General features: G+C 43.2%; 1 pseudogene; it reads right to left on the reverse strand.

Moving 5' to 3' along the window:
• Nucleotides 1-26251, reverse strand: LOC115114306 (transcription elongation factor A protein 3-like; annotated as a pseudogene).
• Between the last annotated feature and the right edge of the window lie 812 nt (nt 26252-27063).

Here is a 27063-nt window from a genome sequence, read left to right on the forward strand (position 1 = left end):
TCAGCAGAACTGGAATAGAAAACAAATTAATATTAGTAAATTAATAGATTATTTATGTCTGTGGACCATTGTTATGCCTCCAGACACCACTGTATGTGCTGGGCTAGCGTTATGTATTTTAATGGGCTTTATCTGAACTGGTGAGGGAAATGGCTCACCTTCCAGCGGTTCCCGCACTCGTTACAAAGAACATAAGTGGTCATAGGCACGTCAGCGCTGCGGGTCTGCATCTACACACACACACACACACACAGTTAATACAAAGGCAGCTTTCATTCAACAGCACAGGCTGTCTCCACTGTATCTCACTGTGTAAAATGTAACTGGAACGGGTAGAGCGTACAATATAAAACTGATATTGGGTCAGTATGTAGAGCATATGTATGTTTTCAGTGCAGTGTGTATCTGTTTAAGTAAAATATAGTATATACCTTGTAATATGCAGAATATGGTATGTTTACCTGGTTGTAGGTGCAGTTCTTTTTGCTGCACTGAAACAGATCATAAATGGTACCGCTGGTTTTGGACAGCTGGTGTTCCCTAATGGCCTCCTTAGTCAGATTGTTCCTCAGCTGCTTCAGCTCATCACTAGCCATCTCCTAGATAGACAGATAGAGATAGAGATAGAGATAGACAGACACAGACAGACAGACAGACAGACAGACAGACAGACAGACAGACAGACAGACAGACAGACAGACAGACAGACAGACAGACAGACAGACAGACAGACTAAATCTCTGAGGGAAATGTGTCTACTCAAATGTTTTGGTAGGTGCTTGACTTTCTTGACCCTCTCTCATTAATACAACATCTTAGGAATATGTTAGAGGCAGGGATGGGTCATGGGTTGATATGGCAGAAGTTTACAGTACCACAGCAGACATGATGGCGAAGCGTCTCAGCTCGATGCCTCCAGCCAGGACGTTCCTCCGCAGCCCAAGGTTTTTGGGGTCCTTCAGGTTGCTGATGCAGCTCCGCACCCTGTTTTTATACTTCATATCTGTGGCTCCCATCTCCTTGTAAAATGTGCAGCGGAGGACAGTTAAGGAAGCTTTCATCACCACCTAGTTGAAATATCTAACGGTGACAATCGAAGATCAAACAAATATAAAATGTGTTATATTCAAAGCCAAGAGAGCAAATGGCAGCTCTGCAAACACACTGCAAACTGAAACCAACCCAAATTGGTAAAATACTTCAGAACCACATGCAGATTTAAAAGGAAATGATCTTCAATCTCTGCTGCCATCGAGTCACAGTTTGTCCCAAATTCTTTGAAGTTATCTGAGGAGAGAAAACTGAGGGTATTACGTTTACTCTTTTTCATCTACAAAATCTATCATTCTGTGTGTAATGTAACCACTATTAATTTAATGTAACCGTTCATTTCCATACTGTACTGTGAATGAATTGAGTCACTTTATGTGTAGGTTGATCTCTTGTTACTTGTATCTCTGTGAGTCTCTGTACTTGTACTCTTGATTCATTCAGTTAGTGGCTGGTCTTTTCCCCACCATCTGTGCGAAGAGCATCAGCCAGCATCTCGATGCAGTTGTCCCTGATGGTTTCTCCAGTGGCCAGGCAAGGGGACAGGGGAACCCCTGCTGAGCTGAAGGAGGGGGACATGGGACTGGTGGGGGTGGTGGGGATCTTTGGCATCTCTTTCTTTCTCCTGGTCATCGTACACAAGCCAAACAGCATATACGTCAATCGAGAGTTTAAAATCGGATCCATATTGCTATCAGTAGTACAGTAGATAGTATTTTCCAGTTAAAAAGGGTACCGTTCAATACTGTCCGTTGAGGACTTTCTCTGCAGAGGGCCAGGGTGAGAGGACTTGGAGCCATGAGATTCTTTCCTGAAACAAACACAGAGACAGAAAAAGCAATGGAGTGAACTAACATCCGTATCTTAATGCGCTCCATTATGCAAAGTAAATAAAAAAAGCCTTAATGACGCAGTAAAATAAATAAGAAAAGGAAATGAGCTTTTCTATCTGCATAAGAAAGGGGCACTCTACGTCTCACTAGAGAGCTTCTTAGCTGAGGGTGAGCTGCTATTCTTGGAACCCATAGAGTCCCTCCTAAAGAGAGGTAGTAAATTATTGACAATTTGAAAGAGAGAAGGGGTTCCATGTCAATGGCATTTCAACAAATATATTTTTTTATTTTAACTTTGTCAAAATGTGGAAAACATACATGGAAATTGTTTTTTTTAAATCAACATTTTAACTAAAATACAATGACATGGCTCGCTTGCAGTGTTGTAGAGTACTTAAAGTAAAACTACACCCCAAAATGTGTCTTGGTATTTGTTTCATCAGTCCATTGTAGATATAGTCCCACAATATTTTGCATGTCAACAATCAAGATACGTAACTTTCAAAATACAAAAATCTGGCCCATATGATCCATTTTTGCGAAACGCATCATATGACACAAAATGCATCATACAGGCCAGATTGCTCTATTCTGAAAGCAATCAAGTTACCTAACTTTCAAAATACAGAAATGCATTTTGCTTCATATGATGCAAAATGCTTCATACAGGACAAGATTACTGTATTTTGAAAGTTGCAAAACGGAGCATCATATGATCCAAAATCATCATACGGGCTAGATTTCTTAGTCCATTGTTGATATAGACCCACAATATTTTGTATGTCAGCAATCAAGTTCTCAGGATACATAATTTGAAAAATACAAAAATCTGGCCCGTTATGATGCAATATTTTCTGTATCTTTAAGTAAATATACATAAGTCGTTTTTTGGTGGTATCTATACTTTACTATTTATACACTGAACAAAATTATAAATGAAACAATTTAGTAAAATATTTTACTGAGTTACAGTTCATCTAAAGAAATTAGGTCCTAATCTATGGATTTCACATGACTGGAAATACAGATACACATCTGTTGGTCACATAACTTAAACAAATTGTAGGGGAGTGGATCATAAAACCATTCAGTATCTGGTGTGACAATAATTTGCTTCATGCAGTGCGACACATCTCTTTCGCATAGAGTTGATTGTGGCCTGTGGAATGTTGTCCCACTCCTCTTCAAAGGCTGTGCGAAGTTGCTGGATATTAGCGGGAAATGGAACACGCTGTCGTACATGTCGATACAGAGCATCAAAAACATGCTCAATGGGTGACATGTCTAGTGAGTATGAAGGACAAGGAAGAACTGGGACATTTTCAGCTTCCAGAAAATGTGGTCATGCATTATCATGCTGAAATATGAGGTGATGGGGGCAGATGAATGGCATGACAATAGGCCTCAGGATCTCGTCACATATCTCTGTGCATTCAAATTGCCATCGATAAAATGCAATTGTGTTAGTTGTCCGTAGCTTATGCCTGCCCTTATGCCTGCCCATACCATAAGCCCACAGCCACCATTGGGCACTCTGTTCACAACGTTGACATCAGCAAACCGCTTGCCCACACAATGCCATCTGCCCGGTACAGTTGAAACCGGGATTCAGCTGTGAAGAGCAGACTTCTTCAGCGTGCTAGTGAGCATTTGCCACTGAAGTTAGTTAAGATGCCGAACTGCAGTCAGGTGAAGACCCTGGTGAGGACAACAAGCATGCAGATGAGCTTCCCTGAGATGGTTTCTTACAGTTTGTGCAGTAATTCTTTGGTTGTGCAAACCCACAGTTTCATCAGCTTTCCGGGTGGCTGGTCTTAGACGATCCTGCAGGTGAAGAAGCCGGATGTGGAGGTCCTGGGCTCACATGGTGAGACTTGGTCTGAGGTTGTGAGGCCAGTTGGTTGTACTGCCAAATTATCTAAAATGAACATTCAATTATCTGGCAACATCTCTGGTGGACATTCCTGCAGTCAGCATGCCAATTGCACGCTCCCTCAAAACTTAGACATCTGTGGTATTGTGTCGTGTGACAAAACTGCACATTTTAGAGTGGCCATCTACGCCCCCAGCACAAGGTGCACCTGTGTAATGATCATGCTGTTTAATCAGCTTCTTGATATGCCACACGTCAGGAGGAAGGATTATCTTGGCAAAGGACAAATGCTCACTTGTGCACACAATTTAAGGGAAATAAGCTTTTTGTGTGTATGGAAAAATTCTGGGATCTTTTATTTCAGCTCATGAAACATGGGACCAACACTATACATGTTGCGTTCTTATTTTTGTTTGGTATATTTTTGGAATCTTTTAATCCACTACATCCCTAAAGAAACTAAAATACTTTTAACTCCCATACATTTTCCCTGGTAGCCAAAAGCACTCGTTACATTTCGAATGCTCAGGTAGGACAGAATGATGGTCCAATTCACGCACATAGAATGCATTGTCATCCCTACTGCCTCTGATCTGGCTAACTAACTAAACACAAATACTGCATTTGTAAATTATGTCTGAGTGTTTGAGTGTGCCCCAGTCTGTCTGTAAAAAAATAAATAATCTACTAGCATTTACTTTTACTTAAGTATGACAATTGAGTACTTTTTCCACTCCTTTTCGCTTATGTTGATTTCATATTGATGTCATGTTATTTGAAATTCAATCGAATATCAATTAAAACTAGATGCTGACGGATGTACTTCGCCCACTGGATAGCTCATGGCAACATATTAAGGATATTAGCAGTAATGACCAGAGAAGTGTCGGTCATAGTAATGAATCTGAATGAGAGCCAGTATCTACCTGTCGGATTTGGAGTCAGTCGAATGACGTTTCACAGAAAGGCTGTGCTTGGAGTTATAGTGGAGTCCTTTCTACAACAACGAGAGAGAGAGAGGAAAACATGTCACCATGTGAGACTGCTGTTCATCTGAGTGAGTGCTAGATATTGCTTTTTTTACTTTCATTTGACCATGTTACTACTACTACTCCCAACTGATCAGCAACAGCAGTGGTTACTCCCAGTGAGCAAGCTCCTTCAGCCTGTGAACAACTCTGCTACCTCAACCTCCCCAGAACGGTGCAATCAATACCTTTGTTTCTTCCAAAGCAAAATTGAAAATCTCAATAACACCATCCTGTCCTCTCCAGACCCTGTAGTTGATCTACACAGTCCTATGCTCCCTGGGTCAAGGTTCTCCATGTTCACCACAGTCACTGCAGCTGATGTAACCAAGTTGGTTAGAACAATGAGGCCCACCACTTGCTCACTTGACCCTAACCCCACCTCACTTGTCAAGTCCTAGTTATCTGTTCTGGAGCCTTTTTTTCACAGAAATCATTAACCACTGGATGTGTCCCTCCACAGCTCAAACTCGCCGCAGTCACACCAGTACTTAAAAAGCCTGTATCTGACCCTGATAACCTCCAGAACTACAGGCCTATCTCCAACCTGACCTTGCTGAGTAAGCTCCTCAAACATGATATGTCTAGCCAAGTCCAACAACATCTTGCCACTCACAATCTACTTGAGCCCTTCCTGTCTGGTTTCAGACACAGAGACTGCCTTGGTAAGGGTCACCAATGACCTCCTCATGAATGCAGACTCTGGGGGTGCCAGCATCCTCATACTGCTGGACCTCAATGCAGCATTTGACACGGTCAGCCATGCCATTCTGCTGGACCGCAAGGTGAAGCTACCGGCCCTGTCAGACACTGTCCAGGTCTGGTTCAGGTCGTATCTCACTGATCCGCCAGGGGGTCCCTCAAGGCTCGGTCCTAGGGCAGCTACTGTTTTGGATCTACATGCTGCCACTGGGAAACATGGACTGGGCTTGAACTTTTATGCTGAAGACACTCAGCTGTATATCTCCACAAACACTGCCAATGCCATTGCATTCCTGGTCAGTTGCCTGCAGGACAGCAAAGCGTGGATACAGCTGAGTTTCCTGCAGTTAAACTGCAAAAAGGCCTTCCTGATTGGCACTCGCATCATTGACTAAATCAGCAGCTACAGCCTCAATATTGATGGTGTCAAGGTCCTCCCCTCCAGTGAGGTCCGCAATCTGGGTGTGATATTTGACAGTCAGCTCTCGTTTGAGGCCCACATCAGAAGTGTTATCAAAGTTCCATTTTTCTATCTATGGAGCATTGCCAGGTTACGACCTATGTAACCTACACTTTTACAGCCTTCAGCTGAGCAACTCATCCACACGTTTATCTTATCCCGTCTGGACTATTGTAATACCGTGTTGGTTGACAAATATGACAAGTGCCTAAGAAGGCTACAATATGTCCAGAACTGTGCTGCATATGTGTCCTCAACCACACTTCCCCCATGAGTACATCACTCCAGCTATGTTCAACCTCCACTGGCTCCCCACATGCTCACACATTGACTTTAAAATTATGGTTCACACCTAACAAGCTATCCACAACTCTGGACCCAAGTATCTGTCTGACTTCGTCGTACACTCCGTTCACTCCTACAAGTCCATCTCCCTTAGAGCAGACAAAAAACTATGGGTGACAGGGCTTTCAGTTGTGCGGCTCCTAGGCTGTGGAACGCACTTAAAGTCACTGTCAGGGCTGTAGAGTCTCTGGCCTTACTTAAGGCAAAGCTAAATGACTGAGCTGTTCAGAAAAGCTTTCAATGACCAATGTTAATTATTTTCAACGGATTGGACAACACCTGTATATAGCATTGATTGTTGTCTGCTTTTATTATTATATAAAACAAATCAGTGCCTTGGGTGTGAGAAAAGAGCTTTACAAATTACAATATTTCTTGATTGAATTATTTTCCTTCAACGTTCACTTCATACAGGTTTAAAAGTGAGGTCAATAAGTGTTTTTAGAGTGAAGCTTAGTACAGTCGTGGCCAAAAGTTTTGGGAATGACACAAATATTAATTTTCACAAAGTCTGCTGCCTCAGTTTGTATGATGGCAATTTGCATATACTCCAGAATATTATGAAGAGTGATTAGACGAATTGCAATTTATTGCAAAGTCCCTCTTTGCCATGGAAATGAACTGAATCCCCCAAAACATTTCCACTGCATTTCAACCCTGCCACAAAAGGACCAGCTGACATAATGTCAGTGATTATCTTGTTAACACAGGTGTGAGTGTTGACGAGGACAAGGATGGAGATCACTCTGTCATGCTGATTGAGTTCAAATAACAGACTGGAAGCTTCAAAAGGAGGGTGATGCTGGGATTCATTATTCTTCCTCTGTCAACCATGGTTACCTGCAAGGAAACACGTGCCGTCATCATTGCGTTGCACAAAAAGGGCTTCACAGTCAAGGATATTGCTGCCAGTAAGATTGCACCTAAATATACCATTTATCTGATCATCAAGAACTTCCCGCAGTTCAATTGTTGTGAAGAAGGCTTCAGGGTGCCCAAGATAGTTCAGCAAGCGCCAGGACCGTCTCCTAAAGTTGATTCAGTTGCGGGATCGGGGCACCACCAGTACAGAGCTTGCTCAGGAATGGCAGCAGGCAGGTGTGAGTGCATCTGCACGCACAGTGAGGTCGAAGACTTTTGGAGGATGGTCTGGTGTCAAAAACGGCAGCAAAGAAGACACTTCTCTCCAGGAAAAACATCAGGGACAGACTGATATTCTGCAAAAGGTACAGGGATTGGACTGCTGAGGACTGGGGTAAAGTCATTTTCTCTGATGAATCCCCTTTCCGATTGTTTGGAGCATCCGGAAAAGAAGGTTGTCCGGATAAGACAAGAATGCGCTACCATCAGTCCGGTGTCATGCCAACAGTAAAGCATTCTGAGACCATTCATGTGTGGGTGGGGTTGCTTCTCAGCCAAGGGAGTGGGCTCACTCACAATTTTGTCTAAGAACACAGCCTCCGAGAGCAACTTCTCCCAACCATCCAAGTACAGTTTGGTGACGAACAATGCTTTTTCCAGGATGATGGAGCACCTTGCTATTCTGACAAACTCCAAGCATTGATTATGCAAGAAAGGGCTGCCATCAGTCAGGTACAGTCGTGATGTGGCCCAGAAGTTAATTGACAGCATGCCAGAGTGGATTGCAGAGATCTTGAAAAAGAAGGGTCAACACTGCAAATATTGACTCTTTGCATCAACTTCATGTAATTGTCAATAAAATCCTTTGACACTTATGAAATGCTTGTAATTATAATATATTCCATAGTAACATCTGACAAAAGTATCTAAAGACAATGAAGCAGCAAACTTTGTGGAAATTTGTATTTGTGTCATTCTCAAAACTTTTGGCCACGACTGTACATCCACCAATAATTGGGTACATAATATGATCTTGCTTATGCAGACCTGTCTTTCTTGCCATCCAGACTTGGTCTTTTAGCAGGTTTTGGTTTGGAATCTGACAAATCGTTTCTGAAACAGGAAACATTTGTATGTATTGCAGCCATTGCTGATTGGCAAAAAGCACACAGCATTCAGGGAGCAGGCATGCTTGATCAAACAGCTTCACCAGCAGAGGGCAGACAACATGACAAGGTGGCGAAGCACAGATAAATATTCACACATGCAGTATTTCCCTATGAAGTCCTCTGCACCAATGAAGGGGTTAACACAACTCTCTAATATCACCAAATAATACAACCACAACTCATAGAAAAGAGTCTCCCAGTCCCTGCAAAAAACTACTTATATAGTGTGCCTTTCCAAATCATGTCCAATCAATTGATTGGGATTCAACTTAAACAAGCACATAGGCCAACATGCAGTGTATAATTATGCATGCACCTGTGCACTATGGCCTGCCAACCTTTCTTCCTTAGCATCAACAGATGGTCTTTTGGGCACTTTGCTATCCGAGTATTTTCTGCAAAAGGAGAACGGTTAGCAGTGCTTTGCAACTGTGCTCATAATAATCTTCATCTAATTTAACAACATTATATAATCATCCACATTTAGAGAATGTCATGAAAGTATTCAGACCCTTTGACTTTTTCCAAATTTTGTTTTGTTACAGCCCTATTCTAAAATGGATCAAATAAAACAATTTCCTCAGCCATCTACACAGAACACCCCATAATGGCAAATCGAAAACAGGTTTTTAGAAATGTTTGCAAAACAAAAATACCTTATTTACATAAGTATTCAGACTCTTTGCTTATGAGACTCTAAATTGAGCTCAGGTACATCCTGTTTCTATTGATCATCCTTGAGATGTTTCTACAACTTGGAGTCCACCTGTGGTAAATTCAATTGATTGGACATGATTTGGAAAGGCACACACCTGTCTATATAAGGTCCCACAGTGGACAGTGCATGTCAGAGCAAAAACCAAGCCATGAGGTCGAAGGAATTGTCTGTACAGCTCCGAGACAGGATTGTGTCGAGGCACAGATCTGGGGAAAGGCTACCAAAACATTTCTGCAGCATTGAAGGTCCCTAAGAACACAGTGGCCTCCGTCATTGTTAAATGGAAGAAGTTTGGAACCACCAAGACTAATCCTAGAGCTGTCCACCCGGCCAAACTCAGCAATCGGGAGAGAAGGGCCTTGGTCAAGGGAGGTGACCAAGAACTCAATGGTCACTCTGACAGAGCTCTAGAGTTCCTCTGTGGAGATGGGAGAACCTTCCAGAAAGACAACCATCTCTGCAGCACTCCACCATTAGGTTTTTATGGTAGAGGCCAGACGGAAGCCACTCCTCAGTAAAAAAAGGCACATGACAGCCCACTTGGAGTTTGCCAAAAGGCACCTAAAGATTCTCAGGCCATGGAAAAACAAGATTCTCTGGTCTGATGAAACCAAAATTGAACTCTTTGGCCTGAATGCCAAGCATTCTGGAGGAAATCTGGCACCATCCCTACGTTGAAGCATGGTAGTGGCAGCATCATTCTGTGGGGTTGTTTTTCAGCAGCAGGGACTGGGAGACTAGTCAGGCCCTCAGACTGGTGTTCACCTTCCAACAGGACAACGACCCAAAGCACACAGCCAAGATAACGCAGGAGTGGCTTCGAGACAAGTCTCTGAATGTCCTTGAGTGGCTGGCCCAGCTAGAGCCCGGACTTGAACCCAATCAAAAATCTCTAGAGACATGAAAATAGCTGTGCAGCGACGCTCCCCATCGAACCTGACAGAGTTTGAGAGGCTCTGCAGAGAAGACTTGGAGAAACTCCCCAAATACAGGTGTGCTAAGCTTGTAGTGTCATACCCAAGAAGACTCGAGGCTGTAATCACTGCCAAAGGTGCTTCAACAAAGGGTCTGAATACTGATCTTTTTTTGTTTTTATTCTTAATAAATTAGCGATAATTTCTAAACTCGATTTTTCTTAGTCATTATCGGGTAATGTGCTACCCAGAGAACCTAACAAAATGGGGAAAAGGTCAAAGGGTCTGGATATTTTCCGAAGGCACTATATAACAGGAAGAAAACAGGAAGAAAATGACTGTTGGATACTATATTTATCATGACATTAGGAACATGTACTGAAAAGGCTAAACACAATTGAGCAAACTTAACATGAATGAGGTAGTATGATTTACAGATCCCAGACCCATCCTTTTTCACATGGTCAGATGACATCACCTTCAGAGAAACGGGTTTGTAATCTGACAACTCCTCTCTGGGTAGCAAAGAGCAAAGAAAGTGATGTTTGAAACTTCACAAGGAAAAGCAATAAAAATCCGTTGTGTCGGAATGAATATAATCCATTTAGCATATCTGTCAATAGGAGCAGTTCAACAATGTCACAGAGAACAAACATTGCTAACACTCAAAAGTAACCACACAAAAAAACAACCATGCAACATCACAGTGACCTCTCCTTTTTGACTTCCACTGACGGGCGGGGGAGGATGGAGATGGAGAGGTGCAAAAGGAGCATTGGGGTCTGGAGTCTCTTTTCTAACCACAGAAATCCACGGAGGCTCTTTTCTAAATGTAAAATATTATTTTCAATCATCACTACTATTCATCATTGCTATCGATAGTATAGTAGCACACTCATGTTTAAAGTTTTATTAGTCGTGTATAGGGGATACACATGCACCATCCAATGAAAAGCTTACTTGCAGGCAATGGTGTAAAGTACTTTAGTAAAACTACACTATTTAAGTAGTTTTTTTGCGGTATCTGTACTTTACAATGTATATTTTTGACAACTTTTACTTTACTACATTCCTAAAGAAAATGATATATTTTTACTCCATACATTTTCCTTGACACCCATTTTCCGTAACCTTTCGGTTACTGGCCCAATGCTCTAACCACTAGGCTGCCGCCTCAAGTAAATATAATTAAGTATATTTTAGCAATTACATTTACTTTTGATACTTAAGTATATTTAAAACCAAATACTTTGACGTTTACTCAAGTAGTATTTTACTGGGTGACTTTCACTTGAGTCATTTTCTATTACGGTATCTTTACTTTTACACAAGTATGACAATTCCGGACTTTTGCCATCACTGCTTGCAGGTTGCTCCTCGACAATGCAACAACTATAAGAAGTAATAAAATATAAGAATACGAACGAACATAAAGTAAATGGCTCAGTAGAATAGAATACACATTTTTGCATAATTATAATACAGGAAGGACAATTTATACTGTAGTCCAATATGTCTTGTGAAATAAATATAGTTTGACAGAAGAGAAGCTGACTCTGACCTCTGCTGCAGTGGGCATAGAAGGATGAGGATGAAGAGGAGGAAGTGGGGCATTAGGGTCAGGAGGAGCTTTTTTCCTAAATGAAAAGCCAACAGACTAAATCTATTGCAATTCTGAAAACTTTTGTCATTTAAATTTTTTTTATTTTTTTATTTGACCCCTTTTTCTCCCCAATTTTGTGGTATCCAAATGTTTAGTAGCTACTATCTTGTCTCATCGCTACAACTCCCGTACGGGCTCGGGAGAGACAAAGGTTGAAAGTCATGCGTCCTCCGATACACAACCCAACCAAGCCGCACACTGCTTCTTAACACAGCGCCATCCAAACCGGAAGCCAGCCGCACCAATGTGTCAGAGGAAACACAGTGCACCTGGCAACCTTGGTTAGCGTGCACTGCACCCGGGCCACCACAGGAGTCACTGGTGCACGATGAGACAAGGATTTCCCTACCGGCCAAACCCTCCCTAACGACACTAGGCCAATTGTGCATCGCCCCACGGACCGCCCGGTCGCGGCCGGTTATGACAGAGCCTGGGCACGAACCCAGAGTCTCTGTTGGCGCAGTACAGCGCCCTTAACCACTACACCACCCGGGAGGCACTTTTGTCATTTCCTGTGTATCGCTGACAGTTTATCATCAAAAAAGGAGGAACATGTTCATTGATGCAATGATTTTGACTTTGCTGTGCTGTATAAAGTACAACCTATGACAACAAAACAAATGGTAAAACAGTGATGTCAGGGCACATTTCACTGTGTCTGATAAAACACAGGTAGATGATGATCTATCACAAACTATGGACCATAATAGACAACTCAGTCTATTCACAAACAGCATGCCCTCTGACCTCTCCTTCTTCACCTTCACTGAGAGACATCTGTGAAGGTGGTGGTGTGGGGGCTGTGCTTTGGCAAAGTGGGTGGGGTTATATCCTTCCTGTTTGGCCCTGTCCGGGGGTGTCCTCGGATGGGGCCACAGTGTCTCCTGACCCCTCCTGTCTCAGCCTCCAGTATTTATGCTGCAGTAGTTTATGTGTCGGGGGGCTGGGGTCAGTTTGTTATATCTGGAGTACTTCTCCTGTCCTATTCGGTGTCCTGTGTGAATCTAAGTGTGCGTTCTCTAATTCTCTCCTTCTCTCTTTCTTTCTCTCTCTCGGAGGACCTGAGCCCTAGGACCATGCCCCAGGACTACCTGACATGATGACTCCTTGCTGTCCTCAGTCCACCTGGCCATGCTGCTGTTCCAGTTTCAACTGACCTGAGCCCTAGGACCATGCCCCAGGACTACCTGACATGATGACTCCTTGCTGTCCCCAGTCCACCTGGCCATGCTGCTGCTCCAGTTTCAACTTCCACCTGACAGTGCTGCTGCTCCAGTTTCAACTGTTCTGCCTTATTATTATTCGACCATGCTGGTCATTTATGAACATTTGAACATCTTGGCCATGTTCTGTTATAATCTCCACCCGGCACAGCCAGAAGAGGACTGGCCACCCCACATAGCCTGGTTCCTCTCTAGGTTTCTTCCTAGGTTTTGGCCTTTCTAGGGAGTTTTTCCTAGCCACCGTGCTTCTACACCTGCATTGCTTGCTGTTTGGGGTTTTAGGCTGGGTTTCTGTACAGCACTTTGAGATATCAGCTGATGTACGAAGGGCTATATAAATAAATTTGATTTGATTTGATCTGGACGGAGGGGTGGGACGAGGATGAAAAGGAGACAGAGTGTCTGAAGAATCTCTCCTGAATGGAAACTGAGTAAAACCATGCTTTCTAGAACTAATACAACTAGCACAAATCGAATGATTAAGGAAAGCATGCATTGATCATGATCACACCATGCAGAAGTGGGTGCTGGCTAAGTCACTCTTCAAGGTCACTACCCACTGGGCACAAACGGATTTAGTCGCAATCTTTAACTTTGAAATGGAGAAATGAATCCAACATATACCTTATTAATTTGTAAACAAACTGGAATTAAAGCCAGACTAAGTCAATGGCACAAAATACACATTGATGTTCAAATATTGATATTTGGTTGAGTTGACAATCAAACACAATTCAATATCACTTTTGCAATACAATAACTTGCATAATAACGTGTCGTCAAGTTAAGAAATTATGTTGGATTCACATCTCCAACTAAAAAAAAAAATTAAAGAATAGGATTAGGCCAGTGGCTCAGATTGTAACGATCGTCGTTGGAATGAGGTGAGGACCAAAGCTCAGCGTGGTATGTGTTCATGATGATATTTATTTAAACTCAGAACACTTAACAAAATAACAAAGAGAAAGAAACGAAACCGAAACAGTTCTGTAAGGTGACAAAACACACTAGACAGAAAATAACCACCCACAAAACACAATAGAAACCAGGCTCCCTAAATATGGTTCTCAATCAGGGACAACAATTGACAGCTGCCTCTGATTGAGAACCATACCAGGCCAAACACAGAAATGGCAAATCATAGAAATCTAACATAGACAACCCACCCAACTCACACCCTGACCATACTAAAACAAAAGACAAAACAAAGGGACTAAGGTCAGAACGTGACAGTACCCCCAAAGGTGCAGACTCCGGACGCAAAACCTGAACCAATAGGGGAGGGTCTGGGTGGGCGTCTGTCCTGGGTGGTGGCTCTGGCGCGGGACGTGGACCCCATTCTACCAAAGTTTTTCTCCGCCTCTTATCCGCCCCGTGGCCTCTTAAGAACGGCGACCCTCGCTGCCGACCTCGGACTGGGGACCCTAGCCCCGGGTCCCGAATGGACGGGAGATTCCGGCAGCTCCGGCGTGACGGACGGCCCTGGCAGCTCCTGGCTGACAGACGGCCCTGGCAGCTCCTGGCTGACAGACGGGAGACTCCGGCAGCTCCTGGCTGACAGACGGGAGACTCCGGCAGCTCCTGGCTGACAGACGGGAGACTCCGGCAGCTCCTGGCTGACAGACGGGAGACTCCGGCAGCTCAGGACAGACAGACGGGAGACTCCGGCCGCTCAGGACAGACAGACGGGAGACTCCGGCCGCTCAGGACAGACAGACGGGAGACTCCGGCCGCTCAGGACAGACAGACGGGAGACTCCGGCCGCTCAGGACAGACAGACGGGAGACTCCGGCCGCTCAGGACAGACAGACGGGAGACTCCGGCCGCTCAGGACAGACCGGGAGACTCCGGCCGCTCAGGGCAGGAGGAAGACTCTGACAGCGCTGGGCAGGAGGAAGACTCTGACAGCGCTGGGCAGGAGGAAGACTCTGACAGCGCTGGACAGGCGGGAGCACCTGTAGGGAGGAGATGGAGAGACAGCCTGGTGCGGGGGGGCTGCCACCGGAGGGCTGGTGCGTGGAGGTGGCACCGGATAGACCGGACCGTGAAGGCGCACTGGAGGTCTCGAGCACCGAGCCTGCCCAACCTTACCTGGTTGAATGCTCCCCGTAGCCAGGCCAGTGCTGCAAGGTGGAATAGCCCGCACTAGGCTGTGCTGGCGAACCGGGGACACTATGCGTAAGGCTGGTGCTCCCTAAATATAGTTCTCAATCAGGGACAACGATTGACAGCTGCCTCTGATTGAGAACCATACCAGGCCAAACACAGAAATGGCAAATCATAGAAAACGAACGTAGACAACCCACCCAACTCACACCCTGACCATACTAAAACAAAAGACAAAACAAAGGAACTAAGGTCAGAACGTGACACAGATTAAACTATCCAAGCATTATATATCATTTAAATGTTGATATTTGATTGTGTTGACAACCAAACACAATTCAATATGACTTTTGGAATACAGTAAATGGCATAAAGTTAAGGCTATTTTACAAACTAAAGTAACAGTATTTATTCAACCTTAACTTTTTACTGCAGTGGGCTAAACAGGGTCACACAGAGTGTTTCATATCTACTTGGATGGTTATGGGCTTAAAAAAAGAAGATGTACCATATCAGATATATAGAGATGTATAAAATGTTTAGTTTGCATCCCAATATTACACTTTATATACATCACAGACGACTGAACTATAACAAACCCGTTTGACATAGAAACACCGGATACATTAATTATGACTGCAGGAAAGGGCTACAATGAGTAACACATCTACGGCCACATTGAAGTTAGCCTACTGTAACTATAAATGTCTTCTTATGTAATCATAGAAAGTGTGCATGTTCAAGATAGCATGCAAAGTTTGCCGTTCTGTGGAGATCTTCACAATTGCTATAATAATCTGTGCCGAATATCTACAGCATTGAACACTTGCACTATGTAATTTTAATGTAATCTCAACTGCATTCCAGGTAATTTGGTAGTGCAATTAGAAGAAGCATATTGATAAAACATTACGTTTAGGTATAAATACTAAATATCTGACATTGTATTCCCTTTTCAACTTTGTTGTGCTTTTAAAATGGTTGAAAGTACACTGATAACACATTTAGATGAGAACTAAACCAATAATCTGACATTGTATTCCCCTTTTCAACTTTGTGGTGCTTTTAAAATGGTTGACAGTACACTGCTAACACATTTAGATGAGAACTAAACCAATAATCTGACATTGTTTTCCCATTGGAATTTAGATATGCTTTTAGATGGTTGCAAGCACAGTGATGACGCATTTATAATTCACCAAACTTCCAGCTGGCTTTTTGAGTGGGTGAATAAAGGTTGAAATCTCATTGATCAACATGTCAACTAAATATTACCCACATTTCTACGTTGAAATGACATGTTGTGCCCAGTGGTATGCTGTATGAACAAGTCAGTGAAACAACAAGGTTAGTGTGCAATCCATCTCAAGGGCTTCCAATATAAACATCTCAAACTGTAGCCTTATATCTGTACAAACCACTCATTCAGTAATGTCTTTCTTGGGTTCTTCAAAATATCTTTCCTTCTTGGGTTCTTGCACGTCTTTCATTTTTTTTGTGTCATGTACAGGTACATGTCTTTCTTTTCTGGATTCTTCGGTTCTTCTAAGTGTTGTTCTTTTTTGGAGTGTTCTACAGTTCTTTCTTTTCTGGCATCTTCTATACGTTTTCCATTTTTGGATTGTTCTGCATGCTGTTCGTTTTTGAATGCCTCTGTATATCGCTCTTTTTTTAAGGTCAACAGCTCTCTCGTCTTTTTTGTGTTCAACATTGTGCTTCTCTTTTCGCTGTTTGTCAGAGTATTCTTCCTTTTCAGATTCAGGATCTGAATCGGAAACATCCAGCCTCTTGTGACTATAGCAAAAAAACACAGGCCACACCAGATACTGTATCTTCCCCTTTTCTATGTTTACATTTTTGCCTTCACACGCAGGCAATGGTTTGAGTATGTGTGTATGCACCTACCTGGTGTCTTTCTCTAAGGGGGACCTGACTGGGGACCCTATGAATTTGTTGGAGTCAACCCCATTCTTCATCTCATTGGGCCTCTCAGTACACTGAGTACGTGCAGCATCTAGGGGGCAAAGAGGGTAAAATGTTGTCTCTACGTACTGTGTAAACTGTAAAACGCAACTCCAGACAGCTCCACGTTCTAAAAGACAGTCTCCAACAATCCTACCCAGCAGTCTCTTCCAGTCCTTGATGAGGATCTTGGACAGGGAAACGACCACGTCGTCTGTGCAGTGCTTCCTGATTCCATTCACAGACATGCCGATCCTCGTTTCCTATTCAGAGGAGAGAATGTTTTGTTGCATTAGATCCTTGAAATAATGAGTTTACACATCATTTGGAGTAGGCATAACTATATAATCCATTCCCTGTTTTTGGGGAAATTGACTGCACTGTATTCCCCATGCATTTGATAATTGTTAATGTTGAACGTAGAAGTAGTCTAAAATATGAAACTTCTGCACACCTAAATAATACATAACAGGTGAGTGGGATTTTACTGTTGAAGGTCCTCTACCTGCAGAAGTTTCAGCGTCATGTTGAAGCTCTTCAGTTCATTCAGCAGGTCCAGGGCACCCTCCTATGTACACAAAGATGGAGATGATGGTATTGGAAGTTGTAGCCAACAGGGAGAGCAGCAGAATTATTTATTTTAATTACATATGTAGTACCACGGGTGCAACTTTCACTGGGGACAGCATGCCCACCCCTCATGACCCCCCCACATTCTGGAATTGCATTTTTGTCACCCCCCAGTTTTATCATTACATTGTGATTATAAAGAAAAGAAGAGTGTGCTTTAGGACAATGCGGACGACTCAGAGTGGTCGGGTTGGCTGTTTGGTGGTTTCAACCGGCTGGATATTTATTTTACCTTTATTTAACTAGGCAAGTCAGTTAAGAACAAATTCATATTTTCAATGACGGCCTAGGAACAGTGGGTTAACTGCCTGTTCAGGGGCAGAACGACAGACTTGCCAGCTCGGGAGTTTTGGATATAGGACCGTCCGGAGACCACAGAACATGCGAACAGAGGCAGCTGTTATATGTGTGTGTTGTGCTTTTTTTCTAATTTGTAAAAGCAAGTAGGGCAGAAACTGGCTACTCTTTATTTGACTGATGTAGCTGGCATGGTAACTGCTTTTTGCCTTAACAGAAAGAAAAAATATATATTCCCAGAGCTGAACTAGTAGTGTAACTGACATGTAACCTTAGCTAATGTTTCATCCCCTCTCGACTGAAGTTCTGTCTGAAATGAATGAACTAACTTAGCTACCACGGCCAATTCATCCAGCAATCTGTCAGGTAGCAGTATCTAACAGCTGTTGTGTGTATGGAAATGTTTTGTAGTGTTTGTTTTGTCTCGTTTCAACAGAAGTTGAAGCACAGTCAGTACACAACACTATTCTCATCATGTCTTAGCAGGATCAGATGGTGACAGGGGTCCCAAGCAGGGTCAGACAGCCAGGGAAGACCCGTCTACTGAGGTCAGGTGTATTTTGCAGTATATTATAACAATCAGTGAATGGATACAAAGTTCCATCTTGAGTTCATGGGTAGTCTACAGTCTGGGATCTGGGAATAAGGGTAATTTAAATGATTGAATCATTGATTATATTCTTGGATAATATAATGTATAAATGTACACCAAGGTAATCAAATGGTGATCAAATGGTGAGAGGGGTCTCAGCACAGTCAGACAACCAGGGAAGACCAGCCTATGATGGCGCTGAAGTGAACTTTTGCAGATGAAAAAAATATATAATAATTACAAAAGGAACAAATTGACCTACTTTGGACCCCCCAAAAAAAAAAAAATATATATATATATATATATATATATATATACAGTGGGGCAAAAAAGTATTTAGTCAGCCACCAATTGTGCAAGTTCTCCTACTTCAAAAGATGAGAGAGGCCTGTAATTGTCATCATAGGTACACTTCAACTATGACAGACAAAATGAGAAAAAAAATCCAGAAAATCACATTGTAGGATTTTTAATGAATTTATTTGCAAATTATGGTGGAAAATAAGTATTTGGTCACCTACAAACAAGCAAGATTTCTGGCTCTCACAGACCTGTAACTTCTTCTTTAAGAGGCTCCTCTGTCCTCCACTCATTACCTGTATTAATGGCACCTGTTTGAACTTGTTATCAGTATAAAAGACACCTGTCCACAACCTCAAACAGTCACACTCCAAACTCCACTATGGCCAAGACCAAAGAGCTGTCAAAGGACACCAGAAACAAAATTGTAGACCCGCACCAGGCTGGGAAGACTGAATCTGCAATTGGTTTGAAGAAATCAACTGTGGGAGCAATTATTTGGAAATGGAAGACATACAAGACCACTGATAATCTCCCTCGATCTGGGGCTCCACGCAAGATCTCACACCGTGGGGTCAAAATGATCACAAGAACGGTGAGCAAAAATCCCAGAACCACACGGGGGGACCTAGTGAATGACCTGCAGAGAGCTGGGATCAAAGTAACAAAGCCTACCATCAGTAACACACTACGCCGCCAGGGACTCAAATCCTGCAGTGCCAGACGTGTCCCCCTGCTTAAGCCAGTACATGTCCAGGCCTGTCTGAAGTTTGCTAGAGAGCATTTGGATGATCCAGAAGAAGATTGGGAGAATGTCATATGGTCTGATGAAACCAAAATATAACTTTTTGGTAAAAACTCAACTCGTCGTGTTTGGAGGACAAAGAATGCTGAGTTGCATCCAAAGAACACCATACCTACTGTGAAGCATGGGGGTGGAAACATCATGCTTTGGGTCTGTTTTTCTGCAAAGGGACCAGGACGACTGATCCGTGTAAAGGAAAGAATGAATGGGGCCATGTATCGTGAGATTTTGAGTGAAAACCTCCTTCCATCAGCAAGGGCATTGAAGATGAAACGTGGCTGGGTCTTTCAGCATGACAATGATCCCAAACACACCACCCGGGCAATGAAGGAGTGGCTTCGTAAGAAGCATTTCAAGGTCCTGGAGTGGCCTAGCCAGTCTCCAGATCTCAACCTCATAGAAAATCTTTGGAGGGAGTTGAAAGTCCGTGTTGCCCAACAACAGCCCCAAAACATCACAGCTCTATAGGAGATCTGCATGGAGGAATGGGCCAAAATACCAGCAACAGTGTGTGAGAACCTGGTGAAGACTTACAGAAAACGTTTGACCTCTGTCATTGCCAACAAAGGGTATATAACACAGTATTGAGATAAACTTTTGTTATTGAGAGGCAGATGGAGTGGCCTACCGGTCAGACTCAGAAGGCGAGCACACCATCCACCGCTTCTGAGCATATTACTCGCCAATGTCCAATCTCTAGATACCAAGGTGGACGAAATTAGGGCATGAGTTGCCTTCCAGAGAGACATCAGAGATTGTAACATTCTCTGTTTCACGGAAACATGGCTCACTCGGGATATGTTGTCAGAGTCGGTACAGCCACCCGGTTTCTTCATGCTTCGCGCCGACAGAAACAAACGTCTCTCTGGTAAGTAGAAGGGCGGGGGTGTATGCCTTATGATTAACGACTCATGATGTAATCACAACAACATACAGGAACTCAAGTCCTTTTGTTCACCTGACCTAGAATTCCTTACAATCAAATGCCGACCGCATTATCTTCCAAGATAATTCTCTTCGATTATAGTAACAGCAGTGTATATCCCCCCCAAGCAGATACCTCGTCAGCCCTGAAAAAACATCACTGGACTCTATGTAAATTGGAAACCATACGTCCTGATGCTTCATTTATTGCATATGGGGATTTTAACAAAGCTAACCTGAGAACAAGACTTCCTAAATTCTATCAGCATATCAAATGCGCGACACAAGCTGGTAGCATTCTGGATCATTGCTACTCTAACTTCCGCAATGCATACAAAGGCCTCCCCTGACCAGCCTGCGGAAAATCTGACCACAACTCCATTTTGTTGCTCTCAGCCTATAGACAGAAACTATAACAGGAAACGCCCATGCTCAGGTCTATACAATGCTGGTCTCACCAATCTGAATGTGGATGATACCATGATTATGGATAATCCTGAATGAATAGTGAATAGGGGGGGCAGTTTAGCCTAGTGGTTAGAGCGTTGGACTAGTAACCGAAAGGTTGCAAGTTCAAATCCCCGAGCTGACAAGGTACAAATCTGTCGTTCTGCCCCTGAACACCCACTGTTCCTAGGCCGTCATTGAAAATAAGAATTTGTTCTTAACTGACTTGCCTAGTAAAATTAAAATAAATAAATAAATTCCTATAGAGGATTTCTTCTGGGGACTGTCAATGGCTTCAAAGCCTCTTATTGGTCAATAGCAATCCAGTGTTTATATACATCATTGAACACGGCATGTAGGGTACTGGTCATGTGGTGACACACCTCCACTTTAACAATCTACACAGCTCTGACAGCTGAAAAAAAAATTGTAGGTAGTACAAGTGTACACACAAGTTGGAGTGTTTTCTCGTGTTCCCATGAATTTACTATGGAGGAAAGTTGGAGTCCCGTTATTGTGCAGAAGATGTCACTCTGGTGTTGGGTTTCTTATCATGAGGACTATTTTGACAAATTTTGATGGGGTTGTGTCTTTACAGTATCCTTTACAACTTTAGTGTTCTTTACAAACCTTTTCTGTCATCCAAATCATTCATTTTAGAGGATTTTAACTTTGATTGGCTTACCCCGGCCTCCACTTTAACCTCCAAGTTGCTTTGTTTAAAGAGATGCCCACTCTCTAAACCGCTTCACACAAAGTGTTGATCACTGTCATTCAGGTTGAAAACTGAATCACAACTCAAATGCTGGTTGAAAACTGTTTTCTGCCCCTCCCAAAAGATAGAATTTGTAGATAATTGGCCCTCTTTCTGGGACTCACCCACAAACAGGACCAAGCCTGACCTGCTGAGGAGTGACGGACTCCATCCTAGCTGGAGGGGTGCTCTCATCTTATCTACCAACACAGACAGGGCTCTAACTCCTCTAGCTCCACAATGAAATAGGGTGCAGGTCAGGCAGCAGGCTGTTAGCCAGCCTGCCAGCTTAGTGGAGTCTGCCACTAGCACTGACTACTAGTCAGTGTAGTCAGATCAGCTATCCCCATCGAGACTGTGTCTGTGCCTCGACCTAGGTTGGGCAAAACTAAACATGGCGGTGTTCGCCTTAGAAATCTCACTAGGATAAAGACCTCCTCCATTCCTGTCATTATTGAAAGAGATCATGATACCTCACATCTCAAAATAGGGCTACTTAATGTTAGATCCATTACTTCAAAGGCAATTATAGTCAATGAACTAATCACTGATCATAATCTTGATGTGATTGGCCTGACTGAAACATGGCTTAAGCCTGATGAATTTACTGTGTTAAATGAGGCCTCACCTCCTGGCTGACCATATCCCCCGTGCATCCCGCAAAGGTGGAGGTGTTGATAACATTATAACGATAGCAAAATTCAATTGACCAAAAAAAAAAGACGTTTTCGTCTTTTGAGCTTCTAGTCATGAAATCTATGCAGCCTACTCAATCACTTTTTATAGCTACTGTTTACAGGCCTCCTGGGCCATATACACCGTTCCTCATTGAGTTCCCTGAATTCCTATCGGACCTTGTAGTCATAGCAGATAATATTCTAATCTTTGGTGACTTTAATATTCACATGGAAAAGTCCACATACCCACTCCAAAAGGCTTTCGGAGCCATCATCGACTCAGTGGGTTCTGTCCAACATGTCTCTGGACCTACTCACTATCACAGTCATACTCTGGACCTAGTTTTGTCCCATGGAATAAATGTTGTGGATCTTAATGTTTTTCCTCATAATCCTGGACTATCGGACCACCATTTTATTACGTTTGCAATTGCAACAAATAATCTGCTCAGACCCCAACCAAGGAACATCAAAAGTCGTGCTATAAATTCACAGACAACACAAAGATTCCTTGATGTCCTTCCAGACTCCCTCTGTCTACCCAAGGACGCCAGAGGACAAAAATCAGTTAACCACCTAACTGAGGAACTCAATTTAACCTTGCGCAATACCCTAGATGCAGTTGCACCCCTAAAAACTAAATACATTTCTCATAAGAAACTAGCTCCCTTGGTATACAGAAAATACCCAAGCTCTGAAGCAAGCTTCCAGAAAATTGGAACGGAAATGGCGCCACACCAAACTGGAAGTCTTCCGACTATCTTGGAAAGACAGTACCATGCAGTATCGAAGAGCCCTTACTGCTGCTCGATCATCCTATTTTTCCAACATAATTGAGGAAAATAAGAACAATCCGAAATTCCTTTTTGATACTGTCGCAAAGCTAACTAAAAAGAACCATTCCCCAAGAGAGGATGGCTTTCACTTCAGCAGTAATAAATTCATGAACTTCTTTGAGGAAAAGATCATGATTATTAGAAAGCAAATTACGGACTCCTCTTTAAATCTGCGTATTCCTTCAAAGCTCAGTTGTCCTGAGTCTGCACAACTCTGCCAGGACCTAGGATCAAGAGAGACACTCAAGTGTTTTAGTACTATATCTCTTGACACAATAATGAAAATAATCATGGCCTCTAAACCTTCAAGCTGCATACTGGACCCTATTCCAACTAAACTACTGAAAGAGCTGCTTCCTGTGCTTGAACCTCCTATATTGAACATAATAAACGGCTCTCTATCCACCAGATGTGTACCAAACTCACTAAAAGTGGCAGTAATAAAGCCTCTCTTGAAAAAGCCAAACCTTCACCCAGAAAATATTTAAAAAACTATTGGCCTATATCGAATCTTCCATTCCTCTCAATTTCTTTTGAAAAGGCTGTTGCGCAGCAACTCACTGCCTTCCTGAAGACAAACAATGTATACGAAATGCTTCAGTCTGGTTTTAGGCCCCATCATAGCACTGAGACTGCAATTGTGAAGGTGGTAAATGACCTTTTAATGGCATCAGATTGAGGCTCTGCATCTGTCCTCGTGCTCCTAGGCCTTATTGCTGCTTTTGATACCATCGATCACCACATTCTTTTGGAGAGATTGGAAACCCAAATTGGTTTACACGGACAAGTTCTGGCCTGGTTTAGATCTTATCTGTCGGAAAGATATCAGTTTGTCTCTGAATGGTTTGTCCTCTGACAAATCAACTGTAAATTTCGGTGTTCCACAAGGTTCCGTTTTAGGACCACTATTGTTTTCACTATATATTTTACCTCTTGGGGATGTCATTCGAAAACATAATGTTAACTTTCACTGCTATGCAGATGACACACAGCTGTACATTTCAATGAAACATGGTGAAGCCCCAAAATTGCCCTCGCTAGAAGCATGTGTTTCAGACATAAGGAAGTGGATGGCTGCAAACGTTCTACTTTTAAACTCGGACAAAACAGAGATGCTTGTTCTAGGTCCCAAGAAACAAAGAGATCTTCTGTTGAATCTGACAATTAATCTTAATGGTTGTACAGTCGTCTCAAATAAAACTGTGAAGGAACTCGGCGTTACTCTGGACCCTGATCTCTCTTTTGAAGAACATATGAAGACTGTTTCAAGGACAGCTTTTTTCCATCTACGTAACATTGCAAAAATCAGAAACTTTCTGTCCAAAAATGATGCAGAAAAATGAATCCATGCTTTTGTCACTTCTAGGTTGGACTACTGCAATGCTCTGCTTTCCGGCTACCCGGATAGAGCACCGAATAAACTTCAGTTAGTGCTAAATACGGCTGCTAGAATCCTGACTAGAACCAAAAAATGTGATCATATTACTCCAGTGCTAGCCTCCCTACACTGGCTTCCTGTCAAGGCAAGGGCTGATTTCAAGGTTTTACTGCTAACCTACAAAGCATTACATGGGCTTGCTCCTACCTATCTCTCTGATTTGGTCCTGCCGTACATACCTACACGTACGCTACGGTCACAAGACGCAGGCCTCCTAATTGTCCCTAGAATTTCTAAGCAAACAGCTGGAGGCAGGGCTTTCTCCTATAGAGCTCCATTTTTATGGAATGGTCTGCCTACCCATGTGAGAGACGCAAACTCGGTCTCAACCTTTAAGTCTTTACTGAAGACTCATCTCTTCAGTGGGTCATATGATTGAGTGTAGTCTCGCCCAGGAGTGTGAAGCTGAACGGAAAGGCCCTGGAGTAGCGAACCTTGCAACGAACCTTGCTGTCTCTGCCTGGCCGGTTCCCCTCTTTCCACTGGGATTCTCTGCCTCTAACCCTATTACAGGGGCTGAGTCACTGGTGGGGGCTGTGCTTTGGCAAAGTGGGTGGGGTTATATCCTTCCTGTTTGGCCCTGTCCGGGGGTGTCATCGGATGGGGCCACAGTGTCTCCTGACCCCTCCTGTCTCAGCCTCCAGTTTTTATGCTGCAGTAGTTTATGTGTCGGGGGGCTAGGGTCAGTTTGTTATATCTGGAGTACCTCTCCTGTCCTATCCGGTGTCCTGTGTGAATTTAAGTATGCTCTCTCTAATTCTCTCTTTCTCTCTTTCTTTCTCTCTCTCGGAGGACCTGAGCGCTAGGACCATGCCTCAGGACTACCTGACATGATGACTCCTTGCTGTCCCCAGTCCACCTGGCCGTGCTGCTGCTACAGTTTCAACTGTTCTGCCTGTGATTATTATTATTTGACCATGCTGGTCATTTATGAACATTTGAACATCTTGGCCATGTTCTGTTATAATCTCCACCCGGCACAGCCAGAAGAGGACAGGCCACCCCACATAGCCTGGTTCCTCTCTAGGTTTCTTCCTAGGTTTTGGCCTTTCTAGGGAGTTTTTCCTAGCCACCGTGCTTCTACACCTGCATTGCTTGCTGTTTGGGGTTTTAGGCTGGGTTTCTGTACAGCACTTTGAGATATCAGCTGATGTACGAAGGGCTATATAAATACATTTGATTTGATTTGATTTGTGTACTACTGGTGATTTTACCATTTCTTCTAGGTTTGCCACTGTTACTTTCAAGGTAATTCTACCGTTCTTCATCTGTCTTGGTTACCACTGTCTGGTATGGAGACCATGTGAGGGCAGAGAAGTTGATGGTAAGAAAAGTCTCATTTCCATTCTCCTGTCGTTGTTTCTCCTTCCCCTTAGACAGCGCCTCTGTCTGGGGTATCTGCCAGAGCAGGTGTGTCATCAGAAGCAACAGGCACGTCACTCCTCCCCATCCCTGGATTCTCTGGATATTCAGGCGAGAGCATCTCATGGCTATTAGAAGATGCTTCTTGATCCGCCTCTCCTTCGGCTTCTTCCTGGCTCCTCCCTGGCACATTAACATCTTGGCTCCTGCCTGGCGCACTGATCTCTGCTCCCGTTCCATCCGGACACCCGCCTGGTTTATCAGCATCCTCAGCCTCTTCATGGCTCGGTGGTCGCCTCCTTCTCCCTGCCGGGACTCTGTGCACTGGTTTAGATGGTACCACGTGTTGCTTCCTTTCACTTGGATGACTGTTGGTGTTGCTATGACCACTTCGTAAGGACCCTCTTGCCTTGGTTAGTTCCATTTCCTCAGGAACACTTGGATGTAGTCCAGAGAGACTGAAAAACCGCTTCGATCTCAAGGCCATCAGACTGTTAAACAGCCACCACTAACATTTGAGTGGCTGCTGCCAACACACTGACTCAACTCCAGCCACTTTAATAATGGGAATTGATGGAAAATATATCACTAGCCACTTTAAACAATGCTACTTAATATAATGTTTACATACCCTACATTATTCATCTCATATGTATATGTATATACTGTACTCTATCATCTACTGCATCTTTATGTAATACATGTATCACTAGCCACTTTAAACTATGCCACTTTGTTTACCTATGCCTATGCCGCTCTGTACCATCATTCATATATCTTTATGTACATATTCTTTATCCCTTTATACACACAAGTGTAAGGTAGTAGTTTTGGAATTGTTAGTTAGATTACTCGTTGGTTATTACTGCATTGTCGGAACTAGAAGCACAAGCATTTCGCTACACTCGCAATAACATCTGCTAACCATGTGTATGTGACAAATAAAATTTGATTTGATTTGTATTTTCCATCTCCATGCAGCTTAAGAAAGTGTTCTCTTAGTTTTGCTGGTGCTAGACTAGAATTGCTCAACTTGGCATTGCAAATCATGCAGTTAGGACGCTGACTCCCATCACGTTCCGTTATACATGTGA

The sequence above is a fragment of the Oncorhynchus nerka genome, linkage group LG3 (genome assembly GCF_034236695.1).
Source record: "Oncorhynchus nerka isolate Pitt River linkage group LG3, Oner_Uvic_2.0, whole genome shotgun sequence".
NCBI classification, from domain to species: Eukaryota; Metazoa; Chordata; class Actinopteri; order Salmoniformes; family Salmonidae; genus Oncorhynchus; species Oncorhynchus nerka.